The sequence below is a fragment of the Myodes glareolus genome, chromosome 8, assembly GCF_982192425.1.
Source record: "Myodes glareolus chromosome 8, mMyoGla1.1, whole genome shotgun sequence".
In the NCBI taxonomy this organism is placed as follows: Eukaryota; Metazoa; Chordata; class Mammalia; order Rodentia; family Cricetidae; genus Myodes; species Myodes glareolus.
The window spans coordinates 90,202,831-90,216,432 of record NC_142033.1 but is presented as its reverse complement, the minus strand read 5'-3'; the positions used below and the strand labels follow the sequence as shown (position 1 = coordinate 90,216,432).

Genomic DNA, 13,602 nt, shown 5'->3' with positions numbered 1-13,602 from the left:
ATAGAGTTCAGCCGTTATGACTCAGGGCACCTCGGCGCTATGAAGGAGCTTTCAGTATAAGGGGTAGGAGGAGAATGAGGGGCCTACTGAATCATTAACAGCCTACACAGTTATGAAACCCAGCAAATCCTTTTTGGAAACCATTTTCAAAGCAACTTTAGGAGGCAAATTCTGGTGAAAGCCTTATTAAAAGACAGGTCTTTAAGAGATGATTTATGTACAAGAAAACCTCTTATTTGTTTAAAGAATACACACCTGGGAGTTTTCGGAGGAAGCATTTTCTCTTTGAATGTCAGTGATACATATTTTTTGATTTGGTATCACTAAAGTCAGTGTATGCCCTACGTGCAACAGTTTAAGAGCCTCCTCAACATCTGTCACAGCTCTCGGGTAAACTGCGAGAACTAGTTCAAAGACTGAATCACCCTGCTTTATGTGAAAGTTACAGTAAGGCAGTAAGCCCATGTAAAGAGTGTTCTGATGCGGGGAGTCTACATACAGACAAGGTTGTGGTTTCTAATTACAACAGCCACTACTTCACAAAGACATATCTCAACACATTTTCTCCTGAATAATAAACTTAATTAGGTTTATAATTTGAACGCTCTTGTCCTTTTATGGAAATGTACAGAACGGCAATGAGAACAATCTGAAGAAAACCCATCATGCTAAGCATAGTCTGAAATGAAGAAAACTACCTTCCAGTACTCACACTTCACTAATCTGCCGTAAGCCCAGAGGAACTGAAGTACTAAGGATTGTGTCTGCCAGAAATCAGGAACACAGCACTGAGGTTTGGAGAACCAACAAAGCACCTCCTAATGTTTCCACTTACTGTTAACAAATAAAACTAAACTTAATTGAGCCTTCAAAAAAAATTAGTCCCACTTATATGTTGAAAACTATAATAAACAACTGGGAAACATCAAGGCCAATCCATTACTTTTTATTTCCTTCTTGTGGAAGGACGGTAGAAACTTGTCACATTACCCATCTCCTCCTATCTTCTGCTTCAATATGGGGGAAAAAAATGCAACAACGGAAATCCAGACAATTCTCTTCTAAGGTCACCACAAATTATATTATTATAGTGCTAATTAAGGCTCCCATTGTTTCACATTTTGGTAAAGACAACAAACACTAAGAGCAGAAAATACCCTTTGAAATTCCACTCAGCTATTAATTCTGCTATCAACTGTTGTTCTAACAGCATATAGTTCCTACCTGAATGTATTAATTTATGAAGCTTCCAATTCAGTATGCCTATTTCTGTTTCTTATATTGATCTAAAAATCTACATCCCACAGGTCAAATAGTTGTATCTCTGTGTCTGACAGAATACACCACCGTTACCAGATACACATTAAAAAAAAAAAAAGAAGCAAAACAAAGGCAAAGATAAGAAGTTAAAAAGGAACAGGTAAGGCAGAAACAGGAAATTGCTACATAGTTACCCTTTATTGCCATTTTTTTGGCAAGTGAATCAAAGACAGCGTTTACAACTTTTAGAGTTAACATAAAGCCCAAGAATTAAACACAGGCTGCTCTGTATTTCATGCTAGCACAGTAGTGTTTAAAATACATTAATCAATCCATCCATTTTAATACATCCATCTTCACAGTATGTTTACTTAAGGACTGAGTCTGGGTATTTCCACACACACATATATATGCACGAATATATATACATACACATATATATTACATTTCTAATAATTTACAGAAAAAAGATTGGGCTTTGCTAAAGTACTCTTAATACAGCTGGGCATGGTGGCAAATGCCTTTAGTGCCAGCATTCCAGAGGCACAGTAAGGCAGATGTCTGTGAGTTCAAGGCCAGTCTGATCTATATAGTGAGTTCCAGAACAGCCAGGGCTAAATATAGAGACCTTATTTCAATCAATCAACCAACCAACCAACACTAATAACGTATTCCCTTTTCTTTAATCTGACAGGCAGTATTTATCCAGATGGCAGTCTCAACACATGTGGTTAGAACATTCAAATAAGAATTCAAATAAGATCCACTGTTAAAGATTGGTCTTCAAAAATCATAGCTATGATGCCACGTTTGCTTATGATCTTTCTGATGTAAAACCACATCCACAACTCAGAGGCCACCAAACCATTCTGCAGTTTCCTTAACTGTAAGCTGTTTGAAGCTACCAGTTTTAGTACTTTGAATTAATTTTTTTCATACTCTGAATAGTTGTAGCGAGTTCAGCAGAGGTTGGAGGAACCAGCTCAATCTTGGCATAGTGCCAAAATGTGGTCAATCAAGACTTTGAATAAATCATGGCAATGTTTACCGGCACCAGAGCCTTGTCTGAGAAGTTACTGATGAACTTGGTCATGGTCTAAGGTGGAAGGTTCCCAGAACCCATAAAGTATTCTTAATACAGATGTGTATTTATAATCTTAATGGCTATAATTAAAGTTCACAAATTCTGATTATTGCCATTAAATTCTAAAAAATATGAATGAAAAAGTTTTACTTCGTCCATCATTTCACATAACTAGAAAAAATGTAGTCTTTATTAAATTATCAAATAAGTTTCATTTCTCAGGTTGGAAACATTGACTGTAGGAAGTACAAAGATTAATTTTTCAAAATTAATAATATCTACATATACACTGTTCTATAGACAAATTTCTAAAAATCTCTAATCAAGAGCTTCTGGACGTTTAAACATTTGGGTAAGATCCATTTTTTTTTCAGCCCATGGTTGGAGTGCTCATAAGATCCATTATTTTGCTAAAATGGCATAGGATCAAATGGCCCTCTAAATTAATACCTACATACCCATAGACTAGGGCAGCCCTCAGACCTCATCAGAGCAGTTTCTTTGTGCAGGTACAGTAGTTAATACAGAAATTCACAATTTGTCAAAGTGCAAAGAATAAATGTCAGTGGAGTGCTCAGCCACAAAAGGAACATCTGCATCACGTGTCTCCTTCGGGCATGGACCACTGCAGCTACAGCTGTCTGCAATTGATCAAGCCAGTCAACATTCTAATATGGAAGGAGACCTGAGAGGTTCATGAGCCCCTCACGAACATGGGCTCTAGAAAAGAGAGAGTTTTTAAAGGGTGTGACCCCTGGCAGGTCAACAAGGTTCCAGTGAATGGCCCCTCACCCAGGATCACATGGACAGCACAAGCTGGACTGGAGGTTTTGTTCTTTAAGATGAGCTGGAGATGGGGTGAGGGAGATGTGGAAGAGTGAGAGAGAATAATGATCAAAATACACTGAATGAAAATGCTCAAGGAATTAATAAAAATATTAAAAGATCTATTTTTTCTATAGTTGTAATATTGAAGATTCAACTTTATTAACTACTGATCTGAGAAATTAAGCATGAATACACAATTTGTGATTCAGACTCAACTTCCACATGTATATGTGTGGAGGCCAGAGGTTCATGCAGGTGTCTTCTTCAGTTGCTCTCCCTCTCATTTTTGAGACAGTCCCTTCAAGAACCTGGAGCGCGCCATTTCAGCAAAGTTGGCTTAGCCAGTGAGATAGAGGGAGCCTCCTGTTTCCACCTCTGCAGTGCCGGGACTACAGGTACATGCCACAGGTACATGGCTTGTGTTACATGGGTGCCAGTCTGACTGAGCCATCTCCCAAGCCCCACATTCATCTGTTGACATTATACCTGTCAGTCTTCCAGTTCCCCAGTGGTATGCCACAGCAACAAGAAAGTTCCACAATTTTCCTACACTTTCAAGTCCAGTCTTTTGTTAATGAATGCATTTTATTTTACCTTTTACTAACTAGTCACAATTAAAAGTACTGTTTAGTGCTAAATACGTGATTTACCCACAACAACTATTTTTGAGTACTTAAACATTAAGAAATGGACATGGTCATGTATGCATATCTGTTTTAATATTTAGAACATAAATATCCAAACAAGTTTATTGCTTTTCACACAGTTACATTCAGAGTTATACTCATCCAAATGCTGTAATTGTCCAGAACATTATTAAACCCTTCAGATCATGGGTGGATTTAATTTTTAGAATCTGCCTTCTCAGAGTGGATGTGGTGTTTAGAAATAGCCTCATATTATTTCCTATTTTTCTCCTGTCAAAATCCATATCTGAAAAATAAGATGAAGTAACCTATAGCTAATAAGCCTTCTATCCTCAAAAACAAGGAGTCAAAGAATTAATACAAAATAATGAACTATTTTCATGTGTGGCTGGTAGGCTTTTAAAGCAATTAAAAAACCTTCTAAAACTATTCTGAACAATCTTAATAGTGAAGAATATGGTTTTCATAATGGCTAAAGACTTTATATACATACATACACACATGGAGAGCAAGTCTTATACTCTTTACCATTCTCACATTATCTCCTGATCCTGTGTTTTGTCTGTACGTATATGCATAGTCATAGTCACATGTGTGCAGGTACATATGTCAGAGACTGACATCAAGAGTCTTCCTCAACTACCCTCTTCTTTTACACACCGAGGAAGAGTCTTTCACTTGAACTCAGAGCTTGTTGACTCAACTAGTCTAACTAACTGACTTGCTCTGGGGATTCAGTCTCTGCCTCACAAATGCTAAGATTAAAGACAGGCCAACATGTTTGCCCAGCATTGACATGGGCGCCAACTCCAGTCTCCTTACTTGTGCAGTATGCACTAAAACCACCGAGCCCACTCCAGGCCTACCCTCATACGCATCGTCTCGCTGCAGTCTAGGGCCATGGCACTTCAGGGTCACTGTACCTGCTGCCCCCCCTTATCAAGCATGTCTGACAACAAGATTAACTACAAGGCTTGCACTCTTACATCCCAAAGCCTTCATTCAAATATGTATCATGTTATCAATAAAGTCTTTCATTTTCTAACATTACTTATTCTTTCACAATTCCATCCATTCCGTGTGTGCGTGTGTGCACACACACGTATGTATGTATGTATGTATGTAATTACTTTGATCATACTCTCCTTCTATCCTCCCACTGAACCCCTTCTTTCCAGCAAGTACCTTTCCTACTTTTCTATCTTTGGGGTTTATTTTTTTGGGAGGTTCACTGTATTTAGTCAAGGATAAACATGGGTGTGGTGTAATTATTTACTTGACCAAGAGCAATGTATCATGATTACACCATTGAGAAATGATTCTTCCCTCCCTCAGCAATCACTAACTGCCTATATAGTTCTTTGGGGAGGATGGGGCCTTAGGAGTCCTATCACCATCTATAATGAACACTGAAGGGTTCAACTTTGTGCAGACAGTCATTGCTACTATGAGTTCATGGTGCAACCACCACGCCAGGTCTGGAACGCAGCTTTAACAGCACTGTTTTCCACAGCACTCACATTCCTTGCACCCTTGTTTAACAAGGCTTCCTAAGCCTTACAGGGAGTGGTACAGACGTCCTATTTAAGGCTGAACATTTAAAAGTCTCTTATTTTCAAGCACTTCCATCAGTTATAAGTCTCCACATTAACTTGCCCACTGCAAATAGATACTTCTCTGTCCAAGGCTGACACCTATGGATGTAAACAATTTAGAAAGCAATCTGACAGTATGCCCACTTAACATCAATAGTACATTCTCCCCTAGGCCTACAGCCTCCTCATCCAGGGACCAGGTTCAGGGTACCTGGGAAGAACTATTTCTGTGTGGCAGGCTTATAAAACAACCTGAAAGTGGCTGGCTGCCACTGTAACAGTTATGCCACCATTGTCCCAGAGGGCACATCTTAGTTAGCAGGCTGGAACTGTAGATCACATGGTTCACAGCTGCTTTAAGATCCCTGACGACTTTTCTTCACTAGAAGCCTACATAGCACTTTCTAGCACCGGGAAAGTTGATCAGCAGGGAGGAAGCTTTGAGCTCAGTTCAGCCTGGCTTCGCTATGTTCGACAACCAAGGTGTTAGCAACCTGGAGGGCAACCAAGAGCAACTAACTGACCGTAGCCCATATTGTTTGGGGGTCCCTTGGGACTTCCATGACTCATAAGGTGGTATCCCACACTTGAAATGAGATTTTTATTTAATAATGTAAGACTTCTGGGAGGAGCATTATTCACCTATGCAGAATAACCCCCTAAATGAAGACTTTCTTAATGATCCTCTATCTTCCTCTCTCTCCATAGTCCTTCTACTACTTCCCTGATATATTTCCATATGTGTACAAAATTTAAGTATTATACAAAAGTAGAAAGAATATATGAAGTTTCTTGTATCTATCTGTATGGCATCTATCCCCAACCATTTTCAATCTAGGCCAATTACATACCATCAATGTTTTTTCCTTTTCAGGTAATTTAAAACCAAAAAAATCCAGACATTATATTTTTGGTACACGCACATTTGTATATAGGTGCATGCACCTATGCTTGGAGGCCATAGGTTGACATACAATGTGGGCCTTTATCTTTTTGTTGTTACTGTTGTTTTGGTTTTTGGTTCCACCTTTTTAGATAGATTCTCCACTAAATCTTTGATTCAGCTACATCAGCTGGCTAGCAAGCCCCAGCATCATCCTGTCTATGGTGACACCATGCCAGGCTTTTTACATGAACGCACAGAACAAATTCAGGTTCTACTACAAAACAAGAAGCACTTTACTGACTATGCATCTCAACAGCCTCTAGAAATTATATTTTATTAACTACTCCTACAAAGTAAAGATTTGTATCATCACACCCTAAAAGAAAAACTGACAATTCTACTTCATTAAAAATCCAGAGTCTAAACTATCCGTATTTTCCAGATATCCTTTTACAGTTAACTTGCTCAAAGCACCATTCAATGGAAGTCCATTTATTACATTTGGCAGAGAGCCCTCCTAAGGCAAATTTAAATCCTGGTTTCTTTTTCCGTTTTTACTTTCTGCCATTTATGTCTGAAAGAAACATGATCATTTCTCTCTTGAAACATGAAATATTTTTTAAATTTTTAATTTTGGTGGTGCTGGGGTTTGAACCTATGGCCTCACAGACACTAACAACCGCTAAGCAAGACCCTCAGTGTGCTCATCCATTTTACTGTGCTTGTGATTACAATGTAAAACAGCAGTAAGCACTTAGGTGATACCAACTAGACAGCACCTGACATAAAAAAAAGTACCCAGTGTATATTGAAAAAATTATTTGACATCCATGTCAAAGCCTAGTAGCAGTAAGTGGAACCTAGACCCCGGCTTTCTAAACACGGTAGTACATCAAGCACTCATTATTAAGCAATCAGAATTTGGTAGAAAGCATTGTATTTATTTGTTATTGCTTGCTTTAATGCCCTCAGAAGTGTACATCTACTTCCAAAACGAGAGCTGACCATACTTTGTATGTTGAAATTCAGCAGAAATGTATTATAATAAATTAGAGTGTTTAAGTGTGTTTAAATATTTCTTTGTTTATTCTAGATAGTTGGGCAAGGGAGAACTAACTGAAGTAAAAACAAAGAAGAAGATGACGACAAAGAAGGAGGCAGAAAATTATGGGAAAGTAGGGATACTACATATTTTTACAGTTAGCCACATCCCAAGAGGTTCACTACAAAATAAAAGCAACAACAAATGCTTTGAAAAGGAAGTGAATTCCGTGTGTGTTGGATTAATTTTTAACTACACAAATGGTCAAGATTAACTGGCAGATGTCAGGATTTTCTCATTTACAGACGTAAGTACATTCTATTTTTCTAAATGGTATTGTGAAGATACAAGAGGTACAAGAGACTTCAGCCAAGCCTAATAATCTGAATTTAATCTCTGGCCCCACGCAGTGGAAGGAATAGAACCAATTTCCACAGCTGTCCTCTGCCATCTACCTGTACAGAAAAGCTCTGTAGGTGGGTAACAAACAGGCCTCTTCCTCACACACAAAAATAAAATGAAGAACCCTGTTTGTCTGGAGTAGAGCTTACTGTAGCAACATCATCATCATCATCTAAAACAGCCTGGGCAACATTCTGAGTGAACTACTTAGTCCACCAAAAGATTCCAATCTTCCAGGACGAAGCACCCCTAGGTAGGCTAAGGAGGAGGGTTTTCTGTTCAAGGATAAGGTGTCAAGAATACGGTGGGCTACAAGGCAAAATCTTATGGGGGGGGCTTAGAAACAAACAAACCTGTAAATCCCCTGACATTCACTCAAGAAATGCCATGCTTTTTCTCTTTACCATAAACTTGTTTCACCAGCACAAAAATTACTTAAGAATTTCCTAAGTATAATATGCTAGCCAGTATTTCCAACTATTGATCTACTTAAAATAACAAAGAAAAGACTAAGAGAGGACTTGAAATCACATCCAGAACTTTGAATGACTCGTACTTGTTTCTGAGGGAAACTTTGTCTAGCAGAGGTCAAACTTTAACAAAGGAAAACAACAAAGTATAAAAACTCTACCACAATGTCTAATAAGAAACTCTAGAACAATGCAAATCATCTAAAAGCATGTTTTTATTTACTTTTCTGTAATATGAGTGGAGGGTTTCCTATAAACTGAAAATTCTATGTGTAAGTCACTGTCTGGGGCTTCAACTAAAATTTGGTAGAATTATTTATAAATGTTTTCAGGAATGTTTACCATTGTACTTCCTAAAATCTTTGTCAGCTTTCCTTATCTATTTATTTTCCTGCTTTCAATGGTTTTTCTTAAAATATGCTTTATGTTTCTCAGTTAAAATTCATAACTGGAATAAAACATTTTTTTCTCCAAAATGACTCCCAAAACCATCTCAAAGGCCATTACAACACTTTAACATAATCTGAGTGAGAGACAGAGGGAGAGATCTCTGTAAGTCTGACTAAAGGGATAGGCCAATTTTACTGTTCTACGAGAAATGTATACACATGCTGGACAGTTTCCAACTCTGTCTTGGCTGAAAGCGTCTCCCACCTACAGAAGCTTCTCTCTGCAAACCTGTTCAAAAGCAGAACTCTACAGCCCTTTACAACGATCCACTGCGCAGTCACAAAGGGGCACGCTCTAAATCAAAGGACTCAAAACACAACTGACATTTTGAAAGGGAAAAGGAAGTCTAAACTAAGGTAAATGGAAACATTCTGAGGCTTCCCCCTGAAACCTGCCTCAGTAGAACCATTTCCTGCCCCATATTTTTTGGCCATTTGTTTTAAAAGTTTTCCGAAGAGCTCGGGAAACCTGCAAAGCCAAAATTCACTTACTTCCTCCTCTAAACTCCTGGGATCGGACAGAGCAAAGGCACTGTTAGTAGTTCCCTTAAAAGTACAAATGGCCCTGATAAATCTGGTTGGTAAGTACCATGGAAAAAGTTCAAAATAAGGTTACTTAAATGCTAATTTTAAGGAGCACATAAATAACCCCCAAATATGCAACTAAGACGGATTTCCAGTTTACTGTTTTCAAGTAGTTTCAATAAACAGAACTACGCTTCTATTACACTAAAAACCTAGGTGTAAGTTTCCTCTTTAAAAGCTTAAATTCATTAGATGAGGCGCTCTCACTATAACATACAATCTTCCACACACTTAACTGTCCCATTTTCAAATTGTTAAAAGCATCATCCGTCAACAAACTTCAGAAACGGGATAGGTTGGAGAACAGTGAAGAAAACAAGGTCTCACTTTCATTTTTCTGACACACCCACCAGATTAAAATCCAGGGTCAGTTATACATTACAAATTTAAATTATCCAAGTGAAGATACTGCTACTACAATTCTGAATCTCACACAACTGAGGAAAAATAACGTTTGATTTAAACTTTTCACATCTTCCAATCGGTACCAAAATACTTTAAAACCTACCGGGATTAACTGCCCTCTATCTACTACAGATGGAAAAACAACAACAACAGAAACTTAGCTGTTGTATTTAGACAATCAGGAGATTTCAAGTATGTGTATCTGAGAATTCTGAGAAAATATTTTCGGTTTACCTGCAAAAACGTATCATAAACCGAAACCGAAGAATTTGAGGAACTGCACCCTTTCCATAATTTAAACACTTTAAACCCACACTACTAGGCAAACTCAGTCCACACAGAGAAAAGACAATGCCCTATCTGTCACAAAAGTACCTGCTCCAAAGACAAAAAAACGTTCTCCTAAGTAAGTAAAGAGCCTCTGACCCAAAACAGACAGCCTACTGATACACAAAAGCTCCAATTCTCGGTATGATCAAGCGTCCTATGGATGAGGCGCTCAATAATATTTGTTGAGGGGAACTGTTGGGGCTCGAACCACAGCGCAAAACGCTGTGTTTAGTGACTACAACGTGTTAAACGTGGGCTAACTAGAAACTATCCCCTCCCCTCCTCATTGCTCTCCGACTTCCTAAGAGTCCTGCACATACAGACATAATAGATGGCGAAGTGAGTTTATGGCGTACAAAATCTTCACCACTCGGAACATTTTTCAGAAAGTCCTTTGAGGTTTTAAGATTCAAACACCATTTTAAAGGAATTATTGTCTCAACTACCTAACAATTACCCAGGCTTCTTTCAGACTTCACTTAACCTGTAAGTAAAATGAGCATCTTTAACTTTTCCACAGGGCATTTGGAGAATGAGTTATTACTCATAAACGCTTTCCGAGCCTCAGACACCAGGCGCGGTACATCAAGCGTATCCATCAATTTGAGGGCTTTCTGGATCTCAGTTTACCCACTTACGGAAACGGGCTTGGCAAGGGCCCGGGAGGCGGGATTAATTAGTGTTTTTAAAACGCTCGGAGATCCGAAGATGAAAGGAAATGTGAGAGGCACACAGAGATGATGACAATAATCATAACAATAAAAAGAATGACTAACTTGGAAGTCTGCGTTATGTAAGGAAGCAGAAGTTAACCAGATTCACACAAACAAAAGAAAAGCCCACCGCCCCTTTGTTCCCCTTCCACTTGGCCGGCCTGCAGCCCCGCCGCGGGACCGAGAACCGGGCAGCCAGCCGGCCCGGGGCTCGCAGTCGCCGCGCGGCCGCTCCAGCCGTGGGGGGAGGGCGTTCCGGGCAGCTCCTCACAAAGGCGCTTCCTCCCACAGCGCGGGATGCGGCGCCGCAAACTCCGCTCCCCGCCGCCTCCTCGCGGGCGGCCGGGCGCGCGCATAGCCGCGCCGCCACCGACACAGCCTCGGAGGAAGTTCCGCGCCGCCGGGCCCCCGCGCCCCCTTCCCCTCGCCGGCGCCGCACTCACCGGACGACGGCTGGGGGCCGGAACGCCTGCTCGGCCCGCCGCGAGGAGCCGGAGCGCCGACACCCGGGGCGCGGGGGCGGCGCGAGCACCGGTTGAACGCAGGCACCCGCGGAGCCCGCCGCCTTCCCGCCAGCCGCCGAGCCCCGCGAGGCCGAGTGGAACGCCGAGCCGAGCGCCGAGGAGCGCGGACCGGAGAGAGGCGCGGGCCCGCTTTGTGATGAGCCTTCCCCGGGCTGCAGGCAAATCCGGTGGCGCCGCACGGCCGCTGCAGCCGCTGCTCCTGCTGCTGCTGCTCCCGCTGCTGGTGCTGGCGCTGGAGAGGAGGCGGCGGCGGCGCCCCCGACAGTCCCTCCGCCTCGAACCGCCTTTGGGTCACTGACACACACTGGGAGGGAGGGGAAGGGACTAGTGGGAGGGCGGGGCACAAGAGGACTGGGCAGGGCCACATCGGGAGGCGGTGCCGAGGAGGCTCTTGGGGGATGTAGTTCTCCGACTGAGAGAAAAAGCGTCTATTGTGGGGGCGCCTACGGCTCGCTCTGCTGCGCATGCGTAAGGGCATTGGGGCGGGGACTGTTGTCATGGTCACTCGTTCACTAAGCCTGAAGGTTCAGTACTGTAGTTGACTAAACAAGGCTGGTCTTGTGTCTTTGGTGCCATCGGGTTCGGGCCCATAGCCAGTCTGCCCCACCCCCAACAACTAGCCTCACCACTTTCAAGTGCCCAGTGAAATCTCTCTTCCTCCCGACATGGCAGTCTCCCTGGCTGCTCAGATTTCTTCTAGAAATCATAAATACCCCTTTCCTTTGCCTCCTACAAGTGAATTAATTACAGAAGACACTAGATCCACTTGTTCTTAGCATTTTAACAATTAAGTTATAAAACTGTTAGGAGCATGGCCATGAACAGAATCGCATGATTTCTTTGCTCAACTAATTACATCTAATTTTAGTCCAGGCAAAGGTGAAGGTCAGCATTAATAGCATCCTTTGATCATTGTAATGCGACTTGCTCATCTTAGAAATCTAGAATTCTTCAGATATCCAGATTCCATAAATACAAGTTCAAAAGGTGAGTGGAGAGTCCCAGACAGTTCAGTGTACATCTTAGGAAATTTTCATTTGGTAACAAGAAACCTGAACCACGGTTTGGGTATGCTGTTGGGCTGCTCAGCTAAGCCTACACCCATTCTAGTTGCCCAGGTATGTATATGTGGTGGTGGTGAGAAGTGTGGAGATAGCCAGGACAGTGCACTCCTCCAAGGGAGCTGGGTTCAATTCCCAGCGCCCATGTGATAACTCACAACTATCTGTAACTTCAGTTCCAGGGAAGCCTTTCCTTCTTCTGGCCTCATCAGCACATAGTCATGTATGCAGGCAAAACACCTTTATTTAAAATATTTTAAAATACTTAATGTAGATATTTAAATAAAATATTAAAAAACAAGTGAACATATTTACTATATACAAGACACGTTATTAAGTCTTAAAAATAGAGCAATATATATATATATATATGTATATATGAAGCATATTTTGTATTCAAAGTCCTTACTCTGCCAAGGAAGAGACAGATGAATGGACTCAGTGTGAGCTACGCTGTCATAGGAAAATGCATACTACCTCAGATTTGGGCAGGGTCAGTAAATGCTTCAAAGATCATTTGAATGTGGCGATGACTCACAGTTTTTATGTTCGTGTATTTTAGAGGCAAAGAGGAAAGAGAGAAGAGAGAGCATAAAATGCAAAGACACAAAGCCTCGCTAGTATTTTTACTAGCCGTGGTAGACTGCCATTGGGGAGAGAGGCAAGAGGAAACTCAAAAAATCTAGAAGAGACAGCCAAGCCCATTTATGTCTTGGGTAATATACTAAAGAATGCCATCTTTTTTTTTCTTCTGGAATGAGTAGACTATAAATAGATGAAATTTCGGTAAGATATATGCTTTTAAAAAAAATCAGTCTGTGAGATGTGGTAGGTATGAAGATGTCTTAGTTAGACTTACCATTGCTGTGAAGAGACACCATGACCACAGCAACTCGTATCAAGAAAAATATTTAAGTGAGGCTGGCCTACAGATTCAGAGGTTTAGTCCATTATTGTATGGCAGGAAGAATGACGATGCCCATGCAAATGTGGTGCTGGAGAAGGAGCAGAAGGCTCTACATCTGGATGTGCAGGCAGTAAGAAGAGAGAGACACTGGGCCTGGCTTGAGCATCTGAAACCTCAAAGCCCCACTCCCCAGTGACGCACTTCCTCCAGCAAAGCCACACCTCTCAATAAGGCCACTTCCTAGTGACCAAGCATTCAAATCGATGAATCTTTGGGGGGCTTGTTATTCAATCTGCTACAGAAGTCTACTGAGGGATAGATATGAGATGGAACTGAGGAATTGGTAGTGCCACAAGACAATATTCTCTGGTGCTTAACTGCCTGTGTTTGGGGGGTAAATGGTGGCAGGAAGTT

The 13,602-nt window shown here is 41.2% G+C and overlaps 1 protein-coding gene and 1 pseudogene across 1 annotated transcript in view; both read right to left on the bottom strand.

The window, feature by feature from the left end:
• The window catches only part of Peli1 (pellino E3 ubiquitin protein ligase 1), a 55,735-nt gene extending 44,460 nt beyond the window's left edge, over positions 1-11,275 (bottom strand). Inside the window, exon 1 of the mRNA XM_085692252.2 lies at positions 11,140-11,275. The gene's annotated coding sequence lies outside the window, so the exon portion shown is untranslated. The remainder of the gene's footprint in view (positions 1-11,139) is intronic.
• Positions 1,779-2,353, bottom strand: LOC148121211 (ATP synthase F(0) complex subunit g, mitochondrial pseudogene; annotated as a pseudogene).
• Positions 11,276-13,602: the final 2,327 nt, after the last annotated feature.